The sequence below is a fragment of the Macrosteles quadrilineatus genome, unplaced genomic scaffold, assembly GCF_028750875.1.
Source record: "Macrosteles quadrilineatus isolate MER2022 unplaced genomic scaffold, UCM_ALF_1.0 Scaffold_2__2_contigs__length_208266976, whole genome shotgun sequence".
Classification (NCBI taxonomy): Eukaryota; Metazoa; Arthropoda; class Insecta; order Hemiptera; family Cicadellidae; genus Macrosteles; species Macrosteles quadrilineatus.
The window spans coordinates 90,531,052-90,546,038 of record NW_026542595.1 but is presented as its reverse complement, the minus strand read 5'-3'; positions in this window follow the sequence as shown (position 1 = coordinate 90,546,038).

The following is a 14,987-nucleotide window of genomic DNA, read 5'->3' as shown; positions in this document are numbered from 1 at the left end:
ATAAATTACATTAAGTTACAACTATAGTGTTGTGTAGCATGTACTATTGTACAGTAAACATGGACAGTTTGTATATTATTGTGAATAAGTGTAAAGTTATATTTTGCTTCGGAGTAAGGATTTTAATTAATCGAAATAGTTACCGAATAAACCTTGTACATTAATTCTTCTTAGAAAGTTGTAAGACAACCTACATACCACCTACATACTACAGCAAATAGTACACCTACTTTTGAATGGGTTTCATTGCATGTTTCATAGGAAGTGAAAACTTAATTTGTCGAATTACTAAAGGTCATTTCAATAACTAGGTTTTTGTTTGTTGTGTTCTTTATTTTCAAAACTAATATTTACCAAAAGAAATCGGTTTGTACATATGATATCTGTTTGCAGGTGCTTTAAAATAAAATCTTTTGAAACCGGAGCCTGATTTCAATAGCCACAAATATTCAATTGCCATAAATTCAATGAATGTTTATTTAAGAGCCTCGCTTGAATTATCGCTGCTGCCTTTGTATAGGTAATGCATTGCCGAGGGGTTCTGTGCAATCAATACGACTCGTTTGGCTTGTTTTACCCTTTATATCATTATCATTTTCAACTATTAAAAATGTTTACTTCTGAAAACACAACTCTAAGTTTAAATAAAAGCTTTCTGTGACTGACTCACACAACAACGTTCTTTTTTAACAACAAATTAGCAGGTCCATATAGACGGGACGTCTACTTCAGTATCCAATAGTCAATGATAAAAGCTTATGGTATGGAACATATTTGGATGCATTATGCATGAGTAGTTTCATTTAAGTTGCCTATCTAATAGTGGTTAGATAAAATCGTGAACTTATGGCATCCCAATTATATCTACTGTTGCATTCAGTGCCGTACGTAAATAATTTTTAAAAGATTCATTTATGAGAACTTATTCTAATTTCTTATAGAGATATTTATACATTCGAGTCGATTATTTTCTTTATGTAGCTTACGTATATTTTAAGACCTAAAGAAACAGTATACCATAATAAATATTGTTCCATCTTCAATAGGCTTAAATAAATAAAGGTTTATGCTCTATATTAAACCAAATAAAAAGTTATTGTGCTCTAGATTCTATGAAATAGTCTGGTCTTTGATTGTTGAACCAATTCTACAATTCAATCAATGTTTTCCCATTTCGTTGTTGACTATCGTGAAGACAGTTTTTTCTTCTTTTTTTCAATCACCGAATTATATTTAATTATATTAGTAGCTGAATAACACCTAAATATTCAATACTGTTGAAAAGTTTACTAACATGTATAAAATTGGTTAATATTGTAGAGAGATAAGAAACAAAATATCAAAAATCTAAAAATCATAAAAATAAAAATTTAATTTAAAATTTAATATATTATATTATATTATATATTGAATTATATTATAATTAAACATACTTTGATATATTACATTTTTTCATTGTTCTTGATCTAAAAAGCTGTTCACAGTTAAACAAAAACTAATATTCTTGAACTTTATACATAATTTTACATACCTTAATGTAATATCTAAATATTGAAACCCTCTTTGATATCTTAAATTCTAGTGAAATTTATTTACTTGGAAGTTTTTTTGCTCATAGCAACACACCTAAATGAACAGTGTTGATAAAATAGTCTTCAACTATGTATCAAACCCCCCCCCCCCTCCTGAGCCACCGATTGGCCATAAACAGCCAACACACTCAGCCAGTCTTTGTCTAGGAATACATTGCACCTATTCTCTACACTATTTCTGAAGATACGAAGACTCGTAACAAGCTTTATATCACGATCTAAAGCGTATTGGACCCAATATTATCTGTTACCTGTTCTGCACAAGGTTACAGTTCTTTCTTTCTTTTGAAATCTTTGTGTTTCCACTACAAATGTCTAAACAATCAACTAAGGCACTTGTATGTATGGATAGATTCTCTCATAGTAAATGATTCAGCTTTAAATAAAATCGATTAATTGAAATTAGGCCGTTAACTAAAATAAAACCGAAAGTAATGTATCTGACATACTGAGCGTATTAATAAATCTACCAGAAGGGCCAAATTAAAACTAGATATCGAATGGGGTTGAGATCAGTAACAAACGTAACGAAGTCTCCGCCGCAGAATATGATCATTATGAAGCCGTCATCATTACGCAGCTCTGCACTGTTGTGCTGTCGCATCATTTGCTACTGATCATACATCTGTGGGAGGAACTACATACACTGTTATTTATAAAAACGATTGTTTCCTATTACATTTTTATACTTATAACGTCAAGTGCTACAGTATTAGAAAGACAATTTTATTAAAATCATATCAATTGTGTGATCTGTTTACGTAAATAATGTACCTTCCACTAATGGGGGGTATAGAACGCTAATATCATGTGTAAACTACGTCAAAGTGTAACTAGATAAGCATACAAGAGGACGCTAGCTACAATAAGCCGCTTACACGTAGACACTAGTCTCTTGTAATATGTAGCTTGTCCCTCCTTACCTCACTGTGCAGTAGACAAGCAAACATCATGTGTAAACAACGTCAAAGTGTAACTAGATAAGCATACAAGAGGACGCTAGGTACAATAAGCCGCTTACACGTAGACACTAGTCTCTTGTAATATGTGGCTCGTCCCTCCTTACCTCACTGTGCAGTAGACAAGCAAACATCATGTGTAAACAACGTCAAAGTGTAACTAGATAAGCATACAAGAGGACGCTAGCTACAATAAGCCGCTTACACGTAGACACTAGTCTCTTGTAATATGTAGCTCGTCCCTCCTTACCTCACTGTGCAGTAGACAAGCAAACATCATGTGTAAACTACGTCAAAGTGTAACTAGATAAGCATACAAGAGGACGCTAGGTACAATAAGCCGCTTACACGTAGACACTAGTCTCTTGTAATATGTGGCTCGTCCCTCCTTACCTCACTGTGCAGTAGACAAGCAAACATCATGTGTAAACAACGTCAAAGTTTAACTAGATAAGCATACAAGAGGACGCTAGGTACAATAAGCCGCTTACACGTAGACACTAGTCTCTTGTAATATGTAGCTCGTCCCTCCTTACCTCACTGTGCAGTAGACAAGCAAACATCATGTGTAAACAACGTCAAAGTTTAACTAGATAAGCATACAAGAGGACGCTAGGTACAATAAGCCGCTTACACGTCGACACTAGTCTCTTGTAATATGTAGCTCGTCCCTCCTTACCTCACTGTGCAGTAGACAAGCAAACATCATGTGTAAACAACGTCAAAGTTTAACTAGATAAGCATACAAGAGGACGCTAGCTACAATAAGCCGCTTACACGTCGACACTAGTCTCTTGTAATATGTAGCTCGTCCCTCCTTACCTCACTGTGCAGTAGACAAGCAAACATCATGTGTAAACTACGTCAAAGTTTAACTAGATAAGCATACAAGAGGACGCTAGGTACAATAAGCCGCTTACACGTCGACACTAGTCTCTTGTAATATGTAGCTCGTCCCTCCTTACCTCACTGTGCAGTAGACAAGCAAACATCATGTGTAAACAACGTCAAAGTTTAACTAGATAAGCATACAAGAGGACGCTAGCTACAATAAGCCGCTTACACGTCGACACTAGTCTCTTGTAATATGTAGCTCGTCCCTCCTTACCTCACTGTGCAGTAGACAAGCAAACATCATGTGTAAACAACGTCAAAGTTTAACTAGATAAGCATACAAGAGGACGCTAGCTACAATAAGCCGCTTACACGTCGACACTAGTCTCTTGTAATATGTAGCTCGTCCCTCCTTACCTCACTGTGCAGTAGACAAGCAAACATCATGTGTAAACTACGTCAAAGTTTAACTAGATAAGCATACAAGAGGACGCTAGGTACAATAAGCCGCTTACACGTCGACACTAGTCTCTTGTAATATGTAGCTCGTCCCTCCTTACCTCACTGTGCAGTAGACAAGAAAACATCATGTGTAAACAACGTCAAAGTTTAACTAGATAAGCATACAAGAGGACGCTAGCTACAATAAGCCGCTTACTCGTAGACACTAGTCTCTTGTAATATGTAGCTTGTCCCTCCTTACCTCACTGTGCAGTAGACAAGCAAACATCATGTGTAAACAACGTCAAAGTTTAACTAGATAAGCATACAAGAGGACGCTAGCTACAATAAGCCGCTTACTCGTAGACACTGGTCTCTTGTAATATGTAGCTCGTCCCTCCTTACCTCACTGTGCAGTAGACAAGCAAACATCATGTGTAAACAACGTCAAAGTTTAACTAGATAAGCATACAAGAGGACGCTAGGTACAATAAGCCGCTTACACGTCGACACTAGTCTCTTGTAATATGTAGCTCGTCCCTCCTTACCTCACTGTGCAGTAGACAAGCAAACATCATGTGTAAACTACGTCAAAGTTTAACTAGATAAGCATACAAGAGGACGCTAGGTACAATAAGCCGCTTACACGTCGACACTAGTCTCTTGTAATATGTAGCTCGTCCCTCCTTACCTCACTGTGCAGTAGACAAGCAAACATCATGTGTAAACAACGTCAAAGTTTAACTAGATAAGCATACAAGAGGACGCTAGCTACAATAAGCCGCTTACTCGTAGACACTGGTCTCTTGTAATATGTAGCTCGTCCCTCCTTACCTCATTGTGCAGTAGACAAGCAAACATCATGTGTAAACAACGTCAAAGTTTAACTAGATAAGCATACAAGAGGACGCTAGGTACAATAAGCCGCTTATACGTAGACACTGGTCTCTTGTAATATGTATCTTGTCCCTTCTTACCTCATTGTGCAGTAGACAAGCAAACATCATGTGTAAACAACGTCAAAGTGTAACTAGATAAGCATACAAGAGGACGCTAGGTACAATAAGCCGCTTACTCGTAGACACTAGTCTCTTGTAATATGTATCTTGTCCCTTCTTACCTCACTATGCAGTTGACAAGCAAACATTATGTGTAAACAACGTCAAAGTTTAACTAGATAAGCATACAAGAGGACGCTAGGTACAATAAGCCGCTTACTCGTAGACACTGGTCTCTTGTAATATGTAATACGCGTCTTCTTACCAGCTGATTTACAGTTACCGTAATTTCTACTGCTTTTCCCTCTATATCTAATAAAAACCGGCCATGAGTCTTTGAAACGTCTGTCAGTCATTTTTAAACGTACAGATTCTCTCGTTGAAAAATAAATAATTCATACCTTCAGTTCTGCTTATAAGTTTTAGTCTTGCAATATTTTGATGATGTGGAGGTCGTATAAATTTGTTCAACTAATATCAGACCAACCGTCTGAACAAAGGTTAATAAACCACACCAAAGAGACCTCAACATTGCGGACCAGATATGAGTTTTATCGCTCATTTGATCTTCACGTACTCCTATGTGAAAATTATCTCCTTTGACAATACAGGGCGAAAGAGATATATTAAATTCTTGAAGTTTTAGACTTTAATTAAAACTATTTTATTGTGCTACTTCGATGTAATTGCTTCGTCAAAACGCTTCAAGTCGCTTGTATGTGGGATTTCCAGATACATTGGCTGATAATTTTCTTATCCAAGTTCTTCAGCAATATACTTTACTTGGGTATTTTGTAACCACTTACTTTTGATGAGTCTTGATTGATCGTTCGACTGTTTTATATCTATACTTATAAAAGGTAAACACCATAGAGATAATCAAATATATCTCACAAAATAAATGACTTAGAATTATGTAACTTTGCATATGGTGTTCCTGAATGATTTAAATCTGCAATAAGACGGTATTTTACAAAATTCAAAATTAGGGGGGGGTGGTTATTTCGGTTGATATTTGACTATGTAACCCTTTATTTTGGTCTGTATTAGCTTAATCAATGGTTGGATTGTAAATGTGAAGGAAATTCGTGCAGAGTTAAACTATATACAAATTTTGTGTTTAAATAATGTTTAATTAAAATCAGTGGAAAGTAAAAAATGTGTAAATTTACTTTTTTCTCATGTTTTGAACCACAAAACAAACAAAAAACTGTATATTTTACGTAATAACAATACATAAAACAATAAAATGCTGTTAAAACATTTTGTTAAGTGCTTAAAATAAAAAAAATACTATATTTTAGGAGTTATTTATCTACTCCCAAAATATGTACCGAATAAAACTTATAACCTCAAAACAACATTGGAAATGTTATATTCTAAAACTTTATTTTTAGTATTAACGAAGAAAAGATCATAACAGTTGATCACTTAATAAAACACGGCAATGGAGCTAAGAAGGGAGCATACAAAACATAAAAAGGAGCTCTTACCGAAACCATCGTATCAAAAGAAAACAACAATCTTCGTCTACGTGGAGGCTCCGTACAATATTGTTACTAGCCTCAATGTCCGTTACCAATACTTAGTACAAAGTCTTTGGTTTATAAATATCTTATAAATAGTTTTGTTGATAAATCGTTTGTTGATAGGTAATATATATTTTACTAAAAAAAAATCTATGAAACTGCATAGCTCTACCAGCCTTTAAAAACTTAATCGTGAATTACAAATTATTTCAATACTGAATTTCAATTAATTATATCAAAGACATGGAACACGTTTCTGTAGTTTAGCAATTACATGGTCAAACAATACTTGTAATTGTGAACATATAATTAGTATTGGAAGCACTTTGATTAAGAATGAATCTATACAGACCTGAGCTAGTTGAGAATGTCATGTTTATAGTGCAGAATATTCAGTAGGTTACGCGTGTTATCGGCTGGATTATACAGTAGATCCACACAAACGTGTGATAATGCATTGTCAGACATGCAACTGCATAGGCTGCAATTGTTCACAGCGAGTGTCTGAATACAGCTTTATTGAATTTATCCATCGAATAACCAAAGTGCTCGACTAGTGAATCGATAAATGTCCTCTCTATGTGAATCTGGTAGTTTGAGTACAGTATACTGGGTTGAGATGAATTGAAGAAACGTGGCATGGCTGAGAATTAATATAAACAATAGCTTTCGTTATTACTTTAAATGATGTATTGTACAATTTTATTCGATCTTGGTGGTAGTTAAGTCATACTACAAATACGTTATGTATGCAAGTAATTGTCTACAACACTTACCCAGACACTGATTTCATAGCAGTCGAATACCCAAAGTAATTACTGTTATGTCCAGTTTAAGAATAGAAATGTTTTATCAAGCTTCATTTAAGACGAGTTTAAGTATGTGTATATTTTACCTAGACAATTACATTAAAAGGATAACGAATAGTGTTTATTTTATTCGCGTAATCTATGAATACAAACTGTCAAAAGGTTTTGAAAAATTCTAGCTGTTGGAAAGATAACTTAAGCTCTTTTCTTATCAACGTAATCGTAAATCGAAAGTATATTTCTACGTTAAACCGTAAAGAGCAAACCCGTAAAATTCTGAAGAAACCCGGTAAAATCTGTATAAACCTTAACCTAAATACAAATATTAAAACAGTCAGTGGTTTTATGATAAAGCGTAAACTCAAACCTTTCAAGCTTAACCATAAATGTGAGGTTACCTTATCATTTAATTGATCATTTACTGGATTAATAAGTGTAAACACATTTTTTTTTAGTTAGGGGCTATGTTTATAAAAACATTGTTTTGAAATATTGTTATTACGAAATAGTTTTGTTTTGCATTGAAAGAAGATTGTATAGAAGATGTTGTTAGTTTTTTTCCTTCAATTCTTATCTAGTGATATTTTGACATATAAGGGACAACAGTATAGAATATTTATCAATGACTAGTAGAAAATAGGTACCATCCATTTAACCGATTGAAGATTATTTCCAACATATATTATTTAAACTATATGCGAAACATTTTTTCAGTAGCCTAAGGTGTCAATAGTCGAATTATGTAGTAGTACGCGTATCGTATCAAAGTCAAAGTCATCTTTATTGTCACAAAACGTTTTTTTTTTTTTTATGTTCTGGCACAGCCAGACAAAACAGGTGACATTGTCAAACTATACTAAAATAAACTAGCTTATATTGGTAAAAATAAATACATAGTAACAAAACAAACAATTCACATTGATTTGTCTTCGAGTAACTGATCATTACTATAATAATTCTTTTCCAACAAAAATTCAAAAAATTGTTCTTTAAAAGATACTAATCCTATTATAGATTTGTAGTACCCAGGCAAATTGTTAAAAAATCTTTTACCCATATGAGAAGGTGTCCTTTCCACAAGATTTAATCTGTGTATAGGATATTGAAAATCTGTATGAAATCTAGTGTTATAATTGTGCCGATTATTTTCACTGTGGAGTTTTTCAAAATTTGATTTCACATACAATAAACATTTAAGAATATACAAATTAGGGACGGTTAAAATCTTTAGTTCTTTAAAAAAATGTTTGCAAGAATGTTTTACGGGTTTAACAGTCATAATTCTTAGTATTCTTTTTTGAAGTTTAAGAAGTTGATACGAATTAGATGTGACGCCCCAAAGCTCTATTCCATACTGTAAAATTGACGAAAATAAAGCGTGATAAATCATTAGTCTAGTGTTTAAATCAACAACATTTCTTAAGACCAACATTTACAAACATACTGAATTTAACTTTTTAGAGGTGTTATGAATGTGATTCTTCCAATTCAATAAACTATCTACATCAATTCCTAAAAATTTTGCTGTGTTGCTAAGATTTATTTTTTCATTATCAAAATAAACAAAGCCTTCAAGATCGTCACTACACTGTGCAGTTTGAAATTTTACTATTTGTGTTTTAATGTGGTTCATTTTTAAACCGTTTACTTTAAACCATTTTGACAGATCTTGAAGAGCTTGATTCAAGGCTAAACTTAGTTCATGACTGTCTTTTGATTTAATGATGGCTGTCGTATCGTCAGCATATAACAACAAACTAGGTTTAACATTCTTAGGTAGATCATTTATGTACATCAAAAACAATAACGGTCCTAATATAGAGCCCTGAGGCACCCCCATAACAATCTTTTCCCATTCAGAAGCATACTTAATGTTTTCTTTAATAATAACTGTTCTTTGAAAGCGATCGTTTAAATATGATTTCAACCACAAAATAACTGATTCTGAGAATCTATAGGAGGATAATTTATCAAGAAGAATTTGATGGTGTACACTATCAAAGGCTTTGGATAGATCACAGAACACGCCAATAGTGCTCTGTGACCCATCCAAGCTCTGTGTTATTGAATTTACAAAATGAGCCACAGTGGAAGTGGTACTTCGATTTTTCCTAAAACCAAACTGTTCATCAGCTAATAAGTTATTGGATTCCAGAAAATAGGACATTTGATTGAATGCAATTTTTTCAAATATCTTTGAAAAAGAAGGCAGGACAGAAACAGGTCGGTAGTTATCTGAATTACTCTTAGAACCTTTTTTAAATAATGGCTTCACCTCTGCATACTTCAAATTATTAGGGAAAGTGCTATTGGTTAAAGTCTGATTGATGATTATGGACAATGGCTCAGCAACAAACTTAATTACTTTTTTTATCATAGTAGTTTAAATCCCATCCCAACCAGCCGTTTTTTTTATCGCTTAGTGACTTGACTATTTTGATAACTTGCTGAGGTGTAACTAAACTAAAGTTAAAATCGATCACAATACATCTTCAGCTGCGTAGCACAGGTTAAAACCGCCCGCACTGAGAGTGTTAGTCACATATAACAGGTAGGTAGGTTGTTTTAGTTGTTGTATAAAATAAAAAAACTAATAAGAATTCGGACACGCATTATTTACACAGTTTACTGATATTGACAAACTCGCCCGATTCACACGAAATCTTTTTAGAAACAACGACTGATGGCGGTACCGCGCCAAGGTCTATTAACGAAGAAATAAAACTATTTATTTAAGTTTAGGGGATTTATTTAAGAAAGTAAAATTTTATAACATGTAACATGTTACTGGAACATTCTTTGTTCTTGCAATAAATTACTCAAGTCAGGGTCATTTTAGTGATCAATCTATGACTACACGCTTGTAAAATGTTTGATAAATTGTTTCATATTATCGTTACGTAATGATGAATTTTACATTCCAACCATATTAGTGTAATAATTCCCGTGCAATTAGCAACAGAACGCTAATACCAGTCTCTATTGATCAGCTGTGGCAGCGATCAACATTCTTGTTCAATGCCTCAACCAGCGAACCTCCATTAGTGCTTCATCGTGGCGTCGTTCGCTCTCCTTTTGATTCATTAAATCCTTATTAATTATTTTCTAAATAGTTTCCACTTCATTAACTATTGTAGGTCAACGGGAATATTTTCTAAGGTTTAATTAGCACATACCGGGTAAATAAATTGTTAATTAAAGGAGTTGATTTTGTAATATGTTGCAATTTTAATGGTTTTAAGTGGAATGCATTCACCAGGGTTTAAAAAATGGTTGTATTGTTATTTATTTAAACCTGGTCAATATATACTTTACATTATGGATATATTATTTGATGATGTTTTCTATGGTTTATAGTGAAGCTTTTCAGCTTAATCTGAAATGGTTCCAAAAACTCAAAAACAAAATTCCGGTAGCAGACTTTCTGTATATGCTGAGTATTGGATTAAGCCTTAAAATACATTAAGCTAACTACATTACACAAGGACACGCTTCTCGCTGCCATTATAGTAGCTTAACCCGTCATCAATGATTACATAGTAGGCCAACTACTTGGGCACTACATTGTATTGAATTATTTTGAAAAGTTGTTGCAACCAAATAGGAAAACAAAATCTTGATTTCTCTTTTCATTACTCTAGTTTTAGTTGTTATTATTTTTTATTTATTGTCAGATTACTTTTTATGATAATCTTGGTTGGAGACTCATTTTTCAACGACATTTCTATTACAGATTTCTGAATATAAAGAACGAAATTTTAAGACAACATTGTACATAGCTGGGTTTGTTTCAATTTAGGGGCATACCTTCTTCGAATCATCCCCATTTATTTTTATCCAACTGATCATATTGTTGACCCTTTTGCAGTTTTGTCACTCAACATGGATGTTTATGGTTTGTTTAACCATGTTACACGACGCACGCTCTAGTGGCCCGGTCAGCTTGACACACAGTAGCTGTATTGGTTCCTGTGTGAATCTAATTGTTTGATCAAAGACAAATAAGCCTACAATGTACACGCAGTTACACGAAGCCTACATGAAATAAACTAATTAACTGAACTTTTGTTTCTATCTTTAAGATTAAATTTTTACTTAGTTCTTTACCGATTTGTCTCAAACATTCTGTAACTATGTATTTATGGTGACGCCTACTTGTATAGTAAAAAGAGATTGGGTCGAATGAACATGTATAGACGATGTACAAGGAAACCGCTTGTATTGAAGACACAAATGCGAGCAGATAGCATTCGATCTAACTCACTGTTTGAATTAAACAATTCACATAATGTATTCATATTTTATCGTTGTATCAGACCAGTCAAATATATAAAAGTAATGCTACATCACTAAATTTGTAATCATGAATATTAAAAATTAAATATAAAGATTATTAAAAACAAGTGCCTTTTTGAAGCTCGAGGTAATTAACTAATGTATTGGGTGCACTAATTAGTTTAGGTTTTAATTATTCAATGATAGGTTAATATCATAATAGTATATTTCGTACCTAGTGCCGAAAATGAGGTTTTGCCGGTTCGAGATAACTTATAACGATCGAGAGCTGCAAAACCATTTTAGTCCGTGGTACGAACGCTATTTTTCACCACACTAAACCCTATTACCACTATTCACCACAATAATAATGCACACTGATAGTCAACACTAAAAATAATGATAAACATAGTTGCTAGGCAGCGGTGACAATAAAACAATTCTATTGCAATGCTATGAACACTAATTGTGTATTTAATATGCATTTATGTTTTAATATTCGGGCAGCTGATTTTGCGGCCCTAGGGATGTAAAAACCTGCTCGGTCCCCAAATGACGATGACAGCGGGCATGACCAGTAAAACGTAACTTGCAGCCACCAATTGACGTATGTAAAACAGCTAAAAACATCTTAGTGTGGTGAAAAGGTTATATTTGCTTGTGTTGCTTTACTAGAACACCGTATATACTATTGCAACGTATGCTCAAAAGTAATACATTGTCATATGTGATGATAAAATAAAATAAAAGTTGTATAGCTGGACAAAATTAAAGTTATTCCCTAAAAACGTAATAACGTCTTAACCTCGGTGAACATGAAAAGAGAAAAACATTGATTAGATACTGAGTTGGTTTAACAACCAAAGAAGAAACTGTTATCCATGACACAATCTGAAGCACATATTTTTAATTTGTGTAACCAATCGGAGTGAAAGCAAAATGTTTCACATCACAAGTATGTGCTTAAAACCTTAGATAAGACATGATCTGTAAAACAATGATAAGTAACAGTACTAGAAAATCAATACAATTAAATTATTTATCAGGTTTAAATGTAAAGACATTTTTATTTTTATTTTTATCGGAATGTTCAAAGTTATTTTGGTATAAAAATCAAGGTAACATAATAAATACAAGGAACATAACAAACATCTTCATGGGTTGTAATATCGATGAGGAATAATTTAAGAAAACGTATGATAAAATGATTAAAAACTATATTGATATGAAGGATAAAACCAGCCAAACGTGTCGTATTGATTGCACAGAACCTCACTGCCTGGCAATGCATTACCTATAGAAAGGCAAAAGCGATAATTCAAGCGAGGCTCTTAAATACACGTTTATTGAATTTATGGCCATTGAATATTTGTGGTCCCCGGCTATTGAAATCGGGCGCGGGTTTTAAAACTGATCTTATTCAAAAGCGCTTTCAAAGAGGTATTAGATTATACGTAGCAATTGATATACGTACATGCAAATATCTCTAGGTAAAATTATTGTATAATTTCCCAGGATTAAGAATACTAAGAAACAGTGATCATAGAGATTCCCTTTAGTAATTTAAGGAATAGAGATTTTACTTATCAGTGAATGTAACCACTAAATTAACCTCATAATAAATCTTATTTTTCTTGAGATTTTTTAGAATGATTAATATAAACATTGGTAACTAATTAACACTTAAGTAATGTAACTAAAAGAAAACTGGTTGCCCCAAAATTTTACTTTTAGACCACAAAGCCACACGTTGTTTATACAGTTATTAATTTTGTGTAATAACTTTCTAAAACAATTACGCGATGTACCTATCTTGTTTCGTGGGTCAAAATAAACACGTGTTAACAATTAATCAAGGATTTGAAGTGTATCTTCAATCGTCTGGTTCATGTTTGCAATTTTAGTAAGGAATGTAAACCCCTTAACATAAAATTCCCGACAACTTTCTTGCTAGGTGTATGTCAGTACAAAAATTTGTTTTTATAGAAATTTACTTTTTACTTTACTTTTTACTTTTTATTTTTTATTTATTTTTTTAGAATATGAAGAACAAGAATATGATGTTTATAAGAATGACCAAGTCGGTAGCTGTTATAACCCTAGCTAAATTTTAGAAAACAAAAAATGGCCGAGCAAATGGGGGAATATATCATTTTGGCACACTGCAGTGCAGATGCAATACATACATTAGTTACACTACAAAGCTGAAACCAAAGGATATAGTAGTTAGAAGTACTTTGATAGCTTCCATAAAAAAATAACATATACGCCTGTTTTACGAAGTGCTTTTATTTACCTACACTCTTATTGTTTCAAATAGAATTATGTTGCAAAGATTGGATTACTGTAATTATTTCGATAAGCTTTAACAAAGTTAATTTATAATTATATTCTTGAACATACAGTAGTTTGTGTTATAAAATTTACTCATCCTTTTAATGGTCAAAGTGTGTTATGTAATGGCTGGGGGCCACCAGGAAATAACACGGATGAAGGTAGTCTGTGTTCCGGCAGATATGAGATATGTGTTTCCGGTCACCGCCAGGTCATACACGAGTATTGATCTCATATAAAACACAAACCCCTAGCTAGTGGTGTGCAGTTATAAATATTATACAATAATCGGTCATAAAATAATAACTTTAACAAAAAAAATGGAAAAAACAGACATTGAAAAAAGCAATAATTATTATTTGCTTGGAATTTGTACTTAACAGTGCATAAATGTACTGAATGAAAAATGTCACAACACAAATACACTAGCTAATTCATGTTTTACACCTAGTTGTAAGAGGGAATTCTTGCTTTTGGTTAAATTCATGAACATGATCTGTCCAGAAGCCAAATATTGGGCTTCAAGAGACTGCCTTCCCTATTCTATTGACTGATTCAGTATGTAGGAAGAAAATTGGAAATGGAAATAAATATTTACCAATTCAAATTAAAGTAAGGAAATGAAGGGTGATATTACTAAAATAAAGTGTAAAGATACTTATCCAGAACACCGTACTGCGTCGTTTGAGCTCATGTCCCGAATCCAGGTAATGAAAGGAATTTGTGAAGAGTTTGATTTTGTGGTGTTTGTTCTCGCACATAAATATATTCTTAGTTTTATGTAAAGTATCCAAAATCGTAAATTACTTTCTTAATACTGTATTAAACAAGTTGATAACAATTTCCGAGGAAGAAAACGCGCATTTTAAATAAACCAAGCATTGTATTGTTTGTGTTATTAGAACAAGGTAGTGCAAATTTAACTTCAGGACCTTAAACAGCATTATCCTTTTTACAGCCAAATACTCAAACAAAAAGTTATAGACAGGAAGTTGACTCGAAAACAAAGGGGTTAGCAAATCTAGAACACCGGAAGGAAGAATAGGACGAGCATGTGATGCATCATTCCTCGAAATCCAGGTGAATCAATACATTATTATTCAGTCACCTAGTGTACAAACATAATCGTTTGTAATTCTTGTTGGACCACCTCAAACATCATAATTAATTTAACTGTCCGTGAAGAGAAATATATAAATTTCAAAATTGATTCGAA